This window comes from Myotis brandtii, unplaced genomic scaffold (assembly GCF_000412655.1).
Source record: "Myotis brandtii unplaced genomic scaffold, ASM41265v1 scaffold119, whole genome shotgun sequence".
Lineage (NCBI taxonomy): Eukaryota > Metazoa > Chordata > Mammalia > Chiroptera > Vespertilionidae > Myotis > Myotis brandtii.
Genome location: NW_005354132.1, coordinates 1,182,666 through 1,196,487, shown reverse-complemented (window position 1 = coordinate 1,196,487; position 13,822 = coordinate 1,182,666). Strand labels below are relative to the sequence as shown.

The 13,822-nt window shown below is 42.9% G+C and overlaps 1 protein-coding gene across 1 annotated transcript in view; it reads right to left on the bottom strand.

The window, feature by feature from the left end:
* Positions 1 to 4,600, bottom strand: part of HSD11B1 (hydroxysteroid (11-beta) dehydrogenase 1) — a 28,435-nt gene extending 23,835 nt beyond the window's left edge. Inside the window, exon 1 of the mRNA XM_005858498.2 lies at positions 4,568 to 4,600. The gene's annotated coding sequence lies outside the window, so the exon portion shown is untranslated. The remainder of the gene's footprint in view (positions 1 to 4,567) is intronic.
* Positions 4,601 to 13,822: the final 9,222 nt, after the last annotated feature.

Sequence of the window (13,822 nt, the reverse complement as noted above, 5' to 3'; positions counted from 1 at the left end):
AAATTATTTATTGATTTTCTAGATTTTGCTTTTTTAACAACACATGTAGAGACTCATTTCCTTTCTTCTAGACTCCTAGTACTATTCTTTCATCATTTTAATTAAATCAAGTCAGTGTTCATATTATTATGACTAATTGTTTACAGCTCAGCAATGTAATGTACTGTGATTGCATTTCTTTTCTTTTTTTCTTCCCACCCTCCCTCTTTACCAGAGTGTACAATCACACTTTTGTTTGTTTGCTTGCTCAGTTCTCCAAATCCTCTGACAAGAGCTAGAAAAATAAACTGGTTAAATTAATTGGATAATCTGATATTTTCCCCTCATATATCCCTCTTGGAGCCCTCAATCCTGCTGTGCCCATTTGCACTAGAAGCTTGATAGGCTAGTCGCTGGGACATTTCTTTGCCATCCACATGAGAACTCCGACTTCTCTCCCGGGTAACTTTCCCTAAGTGGTAAGGAAATTCTTTGAGACCTAGGATGCAGGAGTGCTATTTTACATTTCACATTTTCACATGGGCACCCATCCATCAGATCACAGCCACATAAACCCCAGGGTGACAGCTCTGTCTGCTTGTCCTTATTTCACCCTCGCCTTGATTCATGGTTTGGCTGGGTAGGGATTTCTAGGTTGAAGATTATTTTCTCATGGAAGGGGAAGACATTGCTGGATTGCCTTTCAGTTTCCAGCTTCCAGTGTTGACCCTGCAAAGTCCAATTGCTGCCTGGATTCCTGATCCTTGGTTTGTGAACTGGTTTTCCTCTTTCGAGAACTTTTGGGATCCTTTTATTGCTGGGGTTCTAGCATTTATAATGATGTACTTTGGGGAGAGTTTTTTTTTCATTCATTGTGTTGAGCACACACTGGGGCCTTTCCATAGGGAAATGCAAATCTTTCATTGTGGGAAATTTTGGAGACATTCGTTTTTTGGTTAATGTATTTTACTCAGTTTTCTCTGTGCTCTTTTTGGAATTCATAATTAGAAGATGTCAGCGCTCCTGGATCGATCCATGTAAGTTTCTTATTGTTATTGTCCTATTTTTAAATTTATTTTCCTTTTTGACCTGCTTTCCAGGAGATTTTGTCAATTTTATCTTGCAATGCTTCATTTAAATTTATATTTCTAGTTGCACTTTTTAAAATTTATTTTAAAAAGCTCTTTCTTGTTCCCTACTACTTTTTAAAAACACTGGTTTCCTGGTCTTCACTCATGGAGGCCCTGTTTTTCCTTATCTCAGGGGGTAATTTTGATGTTGTTGTGAATTAATGATTTCTTCTGCTCTCTCGGTTATTATGGAGTTTTTATCTTCAATGTCAGAGGCTTTTATTACATGATTGATGATCCTTGGAGTCCATTCCTTGGCTGTTGGGGGCGCTGTGTGGAAAGGCAGGGCTGGCTAATGTTGGCTCTACTGTAGGATAATCCAGAGGGTACTGGGCATTTTCATTGGGGAACCCCAAATACCAGTGCCGTTAGTTGTTTTCTCTTTGGTTGAGTATCTTCTACACAGAGGAATCCTTAGTTTTTCTGCCTAGTGTGGGCTGGAGAGGGATATAAAACCGGCTGTTGGTGTTTCAGGAGCTGAGCCAGAACAAGGAGCTGGGGAATCTCATCTTTCAGGATGGAGTCTTTCTCTAATCCTGCTTCTAGCTCCATGCCTAAACCCACGCTCCGCTGAGCCCACTGCCTCTTAGGCCAGTTTCTCCAAAATATAGACTTTCCTTCTTCAGTTGGAGGGCAGGAGAGGGGATCTGGAGTGTCTCCTATTGTTGGCCCCTCTGTCCCTCTCTGTTCTGAGATCCGATGCCCTGGTTCCTGAGACTCTCCTGGGCTCTGTGACTTCTTGTTGGCTTCCTGCCATGGGCACTTGGGCTTCCTCCAGCGGTCTCCAGTTTGCTAAGTCACGTATCACTCGTCCATTTACTTTCCCTCTTGCAAAAGAGTGTCGACATCTCTTATCCGCTATTGTTTCCATTCCAGTTCTCTTTGACCTTGTGTTTTATAGCATATCAATTCTTCTACTGTGATAAGTGCATTTTGTATGAAAGCAGAAATGAATATGGCTTTTCAACTCCCAGGTTTAACCCTAGGTAGATAGCTCTTTCGAGGAGACTGTTGGGCTTGAAATGAGGGGAAACTTGTGACATCTTCTATCTCCTCCCCTAGGTTACCCAAGAGTCAAAAGTGTGGAAATGAGACATTAAGTCATTTTAATGGAAGGAAAGGAGGAAAAACATTTCATTTGTTTATTCATCCAGTCTTTCCAAACATTTATTGAGCACTAATAAATAATCTAACCTATGCTAGGTGCCAGGAATATAAAAACTGAGCAATATTTGCTATCTTCCTTCAAGGAAGTTGTAGTTAATCATAAGGCTGGCAGGCAAGTAAATTAAAAGTCACGATAGTTAATAACATACTATATAGTAATAAGGGTGCACATATTGTCTTGTGCTAGCCATTTTCATGACGATGACCTCATTTCATTCTTGTTACCGTTTTTACGTTGGATATCATTAACCATCTTTTGCAGATGAGAAGTTATTAGAGGAGTACAAAACAGGCCATCCAAATCAGCCCAGAGAGGGGGAAGGGCTTCTGGGAGGAGGTGGCCCTGGAGTTAAGTTTTTGAAGGATAAGTACAAGTTATGGAGATGAAGTTGGGGGAAGGGCATTCCAAGCAGAGGGAACTCCCCATGTTCAGGCAAGGGGTCTCGAAATAGCACGGCATGCCTGAGGAACCTCACGTAGACTGAAATTGGAGCACATGGGGGCGTGGCCACTGAACTATAAGTATCCACGTTAGTCCGGATTGTGATCCTGGGCCTACTAAGGAGAGATGCAGAATATGTGCTTCCCTCTGTGAATCGGAGCAAATTAAAAAATACTATTTGTAAAATGGAGACGTCACGCGATTATATAAAGAGATGAAATATGTAACCCTGGATTAATGATAGGAATGTAAAATATTCTAGTTCTCTTAGGACAAACCTGCCTTAAATCCTTCTTCCATGGTCTCTAGTCCCCTGACCGTTACAAAACAGATTCTGGAAAATCTTAACTATTAGGCAAATCTTTTCTCTCTTTCCATTTTGGCCAGGCCAGGATTAATTGAGCAACTTTTAACAGAATATTTTATTTAAACAGCAGATGCAGTATTTATGAGTTCTCGGGCGTCTGGGGCATCTTTCCTGTAAAGTTTGGGTGGGACCAGGAGCATTGAATCCCAGACTCCCCTCCACCACTGACATACGTGTGACCTTGGACGAGGCCCTGCCCTTGCCTGGGCTTTAATTCCCTCACCCGGCAAATGAGAGGAATTAAATTAGATTAGCGTTAAGATTTGTTCCAGCTCAGAAATTGGATGCAGGAAGCTTTGAGCTGTACTGAAATAATATAAAGAGCAACCTTGGATTTTTGGATTCTATTTTCATATCATGCTACAGAGGGAAAGGCAATTCCTTTTACATCTTGGCAAGCAAGCAGAAGTGAGATTCTTCTGTCTCTCCACCCTCCTTCCAGCTTCTGACTCTGATTTACTCACACCAACCCCAACGAGAAATACTGGCACTAAAAAGCGCACTTCAGAATGTGTCCCTCTGGATTCTTAAGCTCTGTTGGAAAAGTTGGGGGAGCGGGACTCTTAAAAGCCAGCCGTCGGGAAAACACATCGCCATCGTCTGTCTGTAGAGCTTTCCAAAGCCTGAGCCTCGCTGTTTAAATCCCTCCAAGACTGGATCAGTAAACCGCAAGCTTCTGGGTGATACTGTTATTGATGGCAAGTGAGGGTCTGGGTAAATGGTGGGAGTGGGGACTGGCATTTCCTGTTCCTGTCAGCATTTCTCTAACTGGCCTGAAAGAAGTGCTTTTGAATTCGCTCTGCACAGGCCCTTTTAAAGCTCAGAAGGTCAGTATCCTAGCATCCTGAGCAGCCAGGCAGGACTGGGACTAAGGAACAGGTGAAGAGCACGTGAAGAACTGTGACTGACAACTGTAGGCCTCCCTTGGTCCATTGAACAAGACTTCTCGAAATAAAATGAGCCTTTCTCAAAGCTCCCCATCTCCATATTAATAATGTTCAACTGGCTGATGATTGGCTGCAAGATGCAGTTGCCAGCACTTTTAGCAATTCCTAGGAGATTGCCTGATGTTTGTACTCTGTCATCGGGTTCAAGCCAATTTTTTAAAAAAATGCTTATGACCTGCAATCTTTGTAGGATTTCAAAGAACGTGCAGACATTTTAAAAAACTATTTTTGCAACATTTTCATTCCATCTTAACTTTCTGTCCCAGGATGATCAGAACGCTCTCAGTGCCAGTGACAGGCGTCTGGTTCCATCTGTCTTACATCTTCCCTCCTACACATTTATTTCATAACTCATTGGGCATTTCTTCTTCTTTTTTTTCCCCTTTGACCAGCATTTGACACTGAAATCTCTCTTCAGCCCAGCCCTCTAATTTATTCCATTATTTCAATAGTGGTTTTCTGAGTATTTACTATGAACTAGGCCCTGACACAATGGTGATGCTATAAAACATAATGGGATTTTAAAAAGTCTTACCTTGAGGTTTCAACCAAATTTTACTTCTTTTTATGGATCTCCTTTTTTCCTTGTGCTTTTCTTCCCCTCTCTCCTCCTCTGCCTTCCCTTCTGTTTCATCTCTCTCCTCCTCTGCGGTTTCCCACTCTTTGGGGAGGGGCAAGATTTCCTGCTCAGAAGTTGGTTGGTTTCTGGGAGGAGTCAGAAGATCTGGTTCAGGACTTGAACCAGCTGGTCTGCCACCTGATACAAGGAGGTGAAACCCAGGTCAAGGAAGACCTTGTGCTGGGACCAAGGTTGCAGCCAGGAGACTCCCGGGAGAGGAGCCCTAAAGGGAAGCCGGAGTAGGCCAGTCTTGGACGCAAGCATCAGGGTTCCCCAGAGGACAGAGGACCTCCTGAGGCAGCCCCAGGGCATGAATGATTGGAAGTGGTCCTGGTTGCCCTGGAGACTTATCCATTCCTATTGTTAGCTTTAAACATGCCAGAGGCACACCAGGCAGAACCCCTGTCCCACCTTTAGCGCTTGCTCTCAGATTCTTGGCTTTGCCTCAAAGAAAAGTATTGAAACAAGAATTGAACAGATTTTCCCCTCCCACAAAGAGACTCCAGTGATCCAGTGTTCTCTGTGTAAGAGTTAAGAAGTCTTTTCCATCAAAGTTATAGCTTAGATATTAACTCCCCCTATCTCCTGGCAGGTAGTTAACAATCTAATAAGTAACCAGAAGTGTAAACATTCCTGAAGAAGAGGTCGTTTGTCCCACTCCCCTATAGACATCCAGTCTCCTTCCTTATAGCCTGCCTTTCTCTGCTTAGACATTGGCGCCAGACTGTGAAGCCATGCCCTTCAGACAATCGGGGTGCAGTAACTCCTCAGGGAATAGATCAGTGATGGCGAACCTTTTGAGCTCGGCGTGTCAGCATTTTGAAAAACCCTAACTAAACTCTGGTGCCGTGTCACATATAGAATTTTTTTGATATTTGCAACCATAGTAAAACAAAGACTTATATATTTTTTTTTAAATATATTTTATTGATTTTTTACAGAGAGGAAGGGAGAGGGATAGAGAGTTAGAAACATCAATGAGAGAGAAACATCGATCAGCTGCCTCCTGCACATCCCCCACCAGGGATGTGCCCGCAACCCAGGTACATGCCCTTGACCGGAATCGAACCTGGGACCCTTCAGTCTGCAGGCCGACGCTCTATCCACTGAGCCAAACCGGTTTCGGCAAGACTTATATTTTTGATATTTATTTTATATATTTAAATGCCATTTAACAAAGAAAAATCAACCAAAAAAATGAGTTCGCGTGCACCTCTGACACGCGTGTCATAGGTTCACCATCACTGGAATAGATAAAAATAGGAGTGGAATCCTCATTGTGTGTGCCTGCCTGCCCTATTGTTGCTAATGGCAATGCACCCTTTTGCGCAAAAGTAAGTCTGCCTTGCCGACCCATTTTCGAGTGTTTGTCTCATTCCCCCAACACCATTGAAGAGCCTTTCTACACATTTCTCAATTATAAACCCCTTAAGCAATAACCTAGGTGACTTATAAACCATTAGGGTGATCCCATCAACAGGCGCATGGATGGTAGAGGGGAGACAGGCACCTGCAAGAGGATCCAGGTAGGGACAATAATTCCAGCCTGATTTACACCGATTAGTGATGGAGCATCATACCCAATTCAGAGGCTTTCATTCTTTTGGACTAAGGCAGTGGTCGGCAAACTGCGGCTCGCGAGCCACATGCGGCTCTTTGGCCCCTTGAGTGTGGCTCTTCCACAAAATACCACGTGCGGGCACGCACGTACAGTGCGATTGAAACTTCGTGGCCCATGCGCAGAAGTCGGTTTTCAGCCTGGTTGAGTCTATTTTGAAGGAGTGGCATTAGAAGAAGTGGGGGGTGTCGGTCGGTCGGGCGACGGGAGACGTGGCGCAGGCGGGCCGTGGGATACACAGCCCGGGGGAGGAACATTGCTTTGAGGTACATTCCCTGAGGTCGACCCCTTCCAACTCTCCCATCCATACTTGTCTATCTGAAACAAGTATACAAGATGAGTGTGGATGGGAGAGTTGGAAGGGGTCGACCTCAGCAAACGTACCTCAATCAGATTGAGGACGTTTTTAGCAAAGGCCAGCTTAGGAGTACCCTAATTAAGTTAATAACAATGTACCTACCTATATAGTTTAAGTTTAAAAAATTTGGCTCTCAAAAGAAATTTCAATCGTTGTACTGTTGATATTTGGCTCTGTTGACTGATGAGTTTGCCGACCACTGGACTAAGGCATAGTCAACAAAGAGGTCATTCTCTTCATCCATTTATGTATTCACCATTCAACAAAGAGTTAATGAGCACCTAGTCCATGCCAGGCACTGGCATAGGAGCCGGGAATAGAGTGATGAGCCAAACTTAGGCATAGCTCTACCTTGATGGTGAGTATAATTGATGTGGTTGCACACTGGTCTCTCTGAGATTTGGGGACTTCAATTTAGAGGAAGGGTTGAAGTTGTTGGGTGCTAATGTCTCCTTTGGAGCAGCATCACTGGACAGATTTTAGATGGTCATCTTTCTGTTTCTTAGTCAAAAAGGGACATTGGTTCTTCCAATGACCCTTCTGCTTATACAGACAGTCCTCGGGTTACATTGGTCGGTCCGTGGTTATGTCGCCATCTTCCATTTATTTATAGAAAAAAAAAGTTCCGTCATTTCGATGTATGTACATATGTGCTTTATGTTTTTTATTATTTATTTATTTATCACAAGTAAAGGTCGGGAATTGTTATCTTTCTTTTAATTTTTTTTTTACTGTTTCACTTCATTACTGCTGTGTCTGTGCTCCATGTGAGTGACGTAGGTGCTTATGTAGGTGGGTTCTGACTTAGGGCGAAAATTGCGTTATGACGTAACCCGAGGACCTACTGTACTATCTACAACTGTATTTACCTATAGACTCCCAGTTCTCAGAGGATAGAAGACCTTCTAGTCTTGTTTTCCTTTCAGAAGCCAGTTGTCTTATCTGGAGATTTCTAGCTCATTTACTTTCTGAGGCTCTCTGAAAATGTCCACCCACATATTGAATATTTTCTAAACAGTTCATTTTGGATTTCAATTATTTTTTTTCTCATTAAATCCTTTTATTCATTTTGAGCCCATAAGAATAAAAAGGAAAAACAAAACAAAACAAAGCAATAATGAAAAAGAAAAGCCTCCTTAACTTCAACTATTGTTCTACTCCAGAATATTCTTTTAAAATTTCTTGAAATTTGTTTTTATTTATTTAGTTTATAATTTTGAATCTTTATTCAATGTAACTGTTTAAAAAAGGCTTCTGGAATTGTCTTTTGTACTGTATTTTAATTTTTTTCTTGTTATCTGAAGACACTGTTTTCTTCATTTGACACAGATGAGTTATTACAATGTTTTCTTTCTTACCCTTCTGGTTTTAAACAATTTTTTTCTCCAGTTGAAGGTCTAACAACTGAACTTGTTGTACTGATCTGTAGTTCAGAACAATAATTATCTAATAAAATCTTGAGTTATGTAACAGATTTCTACCTGGCTTCCTGCGGATTAGGAAAATCCTTAATTATAACTCTTAATATGGCTCTATCTAGACCAAGGTTTAAATTTAACTTCTTTTTAAAAAACAATTCTATTTATTTGAACTAAAAACATCAGCAACAGCCAAACAAACAAACAAACAAACAAACAAAAACCAAAGAATGGTTCATTCAACTTCTTTAGAGCTGCCTGATTTTGCTGCAATTTTATATTGTGATTGAAACTTTCTTTTTTCCCCCCCCCCCCAATAAAACTCTGAAAAATGAGTGGCTCACATCAAAGGTCAGGTAAAGATGAGTGGAAAGAGAGAGAAATTAAATTAGGGTTGGTTTCAGAGTCTTTGAAAAGACCATGCTGGAGTTCAATTTTTGTTTTTTAAACCTCAGCATACTAGTTAAAGAAGCAAACTTGACTTTTTAGATTTCTGGGGTTCCTCTTAAATGTATTCATTTATTCTGGGGTTCCTTATAAATGAATTAATTTGTTGATTTTGACATGCCAAAAGTTCTCCATAATGGCCATTGTTATTCTAAATAAAATGCTTTTTATAAAAGTAAGTGCAAGAGTTAGGCTTATAGTGCAACTTTTTAAAAAAAAATATATTTTATTGATTTTTTACAGAGAGGAAGAGAGAGGGATAGAGAGCCAGAAACATCGATGAGAGAGAAACATCGATCAGCTGCCTCCTGCAGGCCCCCCACTGGGGATGTGCCCACAACCAAGGCACATGCCCTTGACCAGAATCGAACCTGGGACCCTTCAGTCTGCAGGCCAACGCTCTATCCACTGAGCCAAACCGGTTAGGGCTTATAGTGCAACTTTATGTGGAAATCAGGAGTTTTTCCAAGAGGAAGTTGGGGTTGTGACACAGGAGAACCCAAGAGAGGCAACTTAGTGAGAGTGTGTGCCTGCAAATGGTATCTTGGGTTCCCTTTATAAGCAAAAGTTAGGAGTGGGCCATGCAGTTAATGACCTGACAATCTGACCCTGGCATGCAGACTAAAAGTAATCTGCCACACATGGACAAGACAGTGCCCACATGAGTGTTCTGTAGAACCTAAAGCCAAGTTTGACCAATTGCCCTTTCCCAAACTGTAATGGACCTCCTGCCATTACACCTTAGGACCAGTTTGGACTAGATTGGTGACTTATTGGGCCATTCCATATGAAATACACCCTTATTCATCTATGAGAAACAATGTATTCCAGAACAAAACAAAAACACATATAATGAGACTTTTTAATATAGACAAATAAAAGCAAAAGAAAAGTGAGCACCAGGAGAAGAAGCAGTTGAATGGCAAAAATAGTTGTCAAATGGTACACCTCCAAAACAAAAGGTCTAATATACAGAATTATGTCTATTCATTCAATGATCTACTTTCCACACCAAATATCAAATGACCTTATACGAACACTTTGGTATAATTAACCAGAATGCACACCTGCAAACTAAAATTTCCAATTACTTTATACAAAGATTAAGGGCTAAGAATTTTATACAATGACCTGCTTAGTTAAAAATCATCGAAATGGTGAGAACTCAATGAAATTAGCTGGAACTCAGTAAGTACATTGCTGATTTTTGGGAAGCATGGAGTTCAGGGAGTGGTGTCCTTCCTGAGACCTAAGTGGGCTGACATCATTTATGGAAGCATTTATTTCTTGATGGCTGGCACTCTGAAATTTATTCATGGGTGAGTTAGTTCCTGATTGGCTGACCCTCAGGGCTATCACTGATTGATTGGCTTATAAAAGTGTCTTAACTGAGGTGAGCTGTCATTGATTGAGCCAAGGGGTTTAAAACTAATTCTGGGTACAATGATTATAGAGCAATCAAACTTTCCCCAAGAATGTGGTAACTTTTTAATATTCTCACAGTTGATTCTAATTATTTGTTTTCACTAGAACATAGTGCAAATTGGCATCTGATAAAACATAAAATAATATATTTATTTATGTTCATAGAGCAGAGTTCCGTGGAGTTTTGTACTGAGCAAGGTGACTAATAAGTGTTTCATTATGACAAAGTTTGAGAACCATTAGGTTCAGCCATTAAGTTTAGGCATTTTCTAAGAGGCAAGAGTATTAGTTAGATAAATTTAATCAGGAAATAGTTTATTTGGGGGATTAAATTCATTACTTTTAATAGTCATCTAGCAAGAAGGAAAATCTTTGTCAGCATGCTGAGAAAAAAAGCAAAGAGGCATTGGAAACAGAGAAGAAGGGATGGTGGGTTCTAGAGAAGCAACCCTTATTTGGTGGTTGTTCTAAACAGAATCCTAGCATCTTATAATTGGATGGGACCTCAGAGGCCATATGACGAACATCCCTCCAAGTTCAGAAATTTCCTCTCCATGTTATACCATCCCTGGCAGATGATGTCTAACTTCTGCTTGGGTGCTTTTAGTAATGAGGCTCTTACTATACATCACAAGACAAGCTGTTGTTTGGAAATGCTCTGATTTCTCAATGACCTAAGATCTGTTTCCTTGCTAGTCGTAGTTCAAGCCACATATAATAAGTCAACTTGATTGTATTTCATTGGACCAATAGAGCAGCCCTTTAAGTATTTGAAGGCAATTGCTAAGTGACACTACTGTATATTCTCTTCTCTAGTGATTTGATTCTTCTGTATGTGAGAGGGGTTCTGGACTGTTATCTGCCCAAGTCACTCTAATCAAAGCATTTGTGTCTTAAATTATAGCAACAACCACAATTACAATAACTGTCATTGGCTGAAAGATTACTACAGTTGACCCTTGAACAATATGGTTTTGAACTGCATGGATCTAGTGAGAGAGAGAGAAACATCATTGTGAGAGAAACAACATTCGGTTGTCTTCTATATGTGCCCCAACCAGGGTTGGAACCTGCAATCTAGGTATGTGCCCTGACTGGGAATTGAACCCGCAACCTTTTTTGGTGTAGAGGATGATGCTCCAACTAATTTAGCCACCTGTCCAGGGCCAAGAACTTCTTCAATAAATACTTATACATTTTCCAATCTGTGGTTGGGAATCCACAGACTTGCAGGGCCTACTGTATGCATTGATCTACGCTATTTTATATAGGGGGGTTGAACATTCCCAGATTTTGGCATTCAGTAGGCGAGGAGGGTAGCTGGAACCAATCCCCCATGGATAATGAAAATAGTTAAGTTTTGGGGAAGTCAAAAATTACACGTGGATTTTCGACTGTAACAGAAGTCAGTGCCTCTAACATTGTTCAAGGGTTCGCTGTATATGCCAGGTACTCTCTAAGCACTTCACTCATTTAATTTGCAAAATTATGCCACGAGGAAGGAACTATTTTATAGGTGAGAAAATAGTTTATGTAACTTGAGGTAGGCAGTTTATAAGTAACTTACTTGTTTCAGGCCTTAGAGCTCACAAGTAGGGAGTCAGATTGCAAATCCAAGTGCTCAGGCAGTGGGACTTAACTTCTCTTGTTTCCCACCTGCGGACTGCCAAGTGAAACAAAACCACCTCCTCTTCCCTCTTCCTAGACAGTCTGCTTTCACCAATAAGGTGTTGCCTTGTTTTGGCAGCCCTGTCACCAGCTCTTGTTGGCTCATATTGGACTTGTAATTGGTGAAGATACTTATGTCTTTTTCCACATGATCTGCTGCTAGAATAAGCCTTCACAATTCTGTGAGCCTGCATCTGGTTTTTCTGGACCGAAATTCTGCGCTGAATCTCCTTCCCTATTTAGTTTCAATCAGTGAGGGTCACTGCATGAAGGAAGAACAGTCTGGCAGTGGATCAGTTGGGGGAAATGTCCTAGGGGGTGGTTTCAGCTGTTGAGAGCTGGACACAGTGGTGGCTAAATGGGAGGAGGAATAATTAACATAAAAGGAAAGGCACTTGGGTAGACCAACTGGAAGAATAAGATTGGACATTTAAGGTCAGGCTATGTCTTAATATAGGGATGAGGTTCCCAATTTGGAAACCGAGAGAACAGGGGTGCCACTGATATTCTTTTTCTTCCTTTAAACATATCTCTTTCCCCTCGATTATTCTCACCGCGTCTGGTTGTTCTTTTGTTTGGCACGATAAGGATACATTTCAGGGAGAGATGACATTTGATCAGGGCCAGGAACCCTGGGTAGAATTTGAGCTGGCAGAAATACAATGGAGGGGTGTGTGGGAGGGGGTGGTGGTGGAGAGGGTCTGATCAGAGGCAAAGACAGGAGCCATTGGGATGTTTGGCAAAAACGCATCGCTACTGATGGCGAGAGACATGTCTGTACCTGGCTAGGGCAGGAGACACATTAAAACGCAAGGAGAGTGGCATCAAGCCCATGTCCCTCGTTACCTCTTTAAGAGTCATTGTTCAAAATTTCCTTTGGTGAGCCCTACAGACAGACACACGGAATTAGTTATTACTGCCAAGCAAGCTTGGTCCCGGAGGAAGAGGACTCAGATCTGTGACAACGGGTCTTTTGTCCTTCTAACCTCAGGGTCTCTTACTGCAATTTGCGTTTCTAGGGAGGAAGGCTGGGTAGAACTAGACATCCAATTAGGGGTTCTTGGGAGCTTGCCTTCCCTGGTTTCCTACCAGCTGGCTGTCCCCCCCCTCCCCCTCTCCTTCCTCCTCTTCCTCTTTCCCTTGTTAACATATGGTTAGGAAGAAAGAGGTATCAGCCATAGGAGCCTGTGGTGCACAGGTGAGAAATGGCAAATGCACTTTCTGTCCCAGAACTGATCAGTATCTCCCATTCATGTCCCCTAGCTCAGAAGCTGATCTTCTGCTCTTAAAATGCCAAGTCTGGTGGGACTTAGGGAAGTTTCTCGCTTCCCACTGCCAACGTGAGACAAAACCAAATCCTCAACCAACTGAGAAGAATGGGACGTGAATACCAGAGTTCCCAGCCGGGCAGGGAGGGTAGCCTGACCTGCAGGACGCTGGGCTCTGCAGGCTCACTCAGGGAGACCCCTCACCTGCATGCCCACCCCCCTCTGCTGCCCGCCCACCCAGGGAACCATGCCCCCCCAGGAATCAGACACAGATATAGTACAAAATGTTTTCATTTTCAAAATGCAAAATAATGGTCATTGTAAAAATAATAACAATAACAATAATAATATAAAAAGCATCTCTCCTCCTTCGGCCCCAGTGCAAAATGACAGGTGCACTCAGCTCAAAGACGCGTGGCTTTGGACATGCCATCCCTCCGCAGTGCTGCACGGCAGCAAACCCACCCCAAACTCCTTTTGGTGAAATCTGTGAGCTCCTTCAGTTCTAGCAGGCAGCGGCTTCTCCGAGGTCCACACAGCTCAGGACTCCTGCGCTCCCCTGCTGGAATCAGCGTCGGTCTCCGTCTCCGTCTCTCTCTTTCTCGCTCGCTCTCTTTCTTTCTCCTCTCGCCCACCCTCTGCGGGGCTCCCACAGTTTCTAGGAGGCGTGCTGCCGGTTGGAGAGGGCCCGGCTGCAGAGGGTGGCTTCGTGCTGCTTGCACACAGTCTCCACCAGGACCAGCACCACGCCGAACAGGGCCAGCACGCCGCCCAGCACGTACACCTTCACCAGCCTCCGGCTGGGCTTCTGGGCGATCATCTCCTTGACCAGAGGAATCAGCTCCTGCACCGTCTCCATGCCGGCTCTCGGGGACAGAAGGGACCTGGGGAGGAGCGGAGCAGAAGGGGGGCCGTTAGTCCCCGAGGGATGGCTCGCTCCGGTGGCCGCAGCATCCTCCCGCAGCCCCG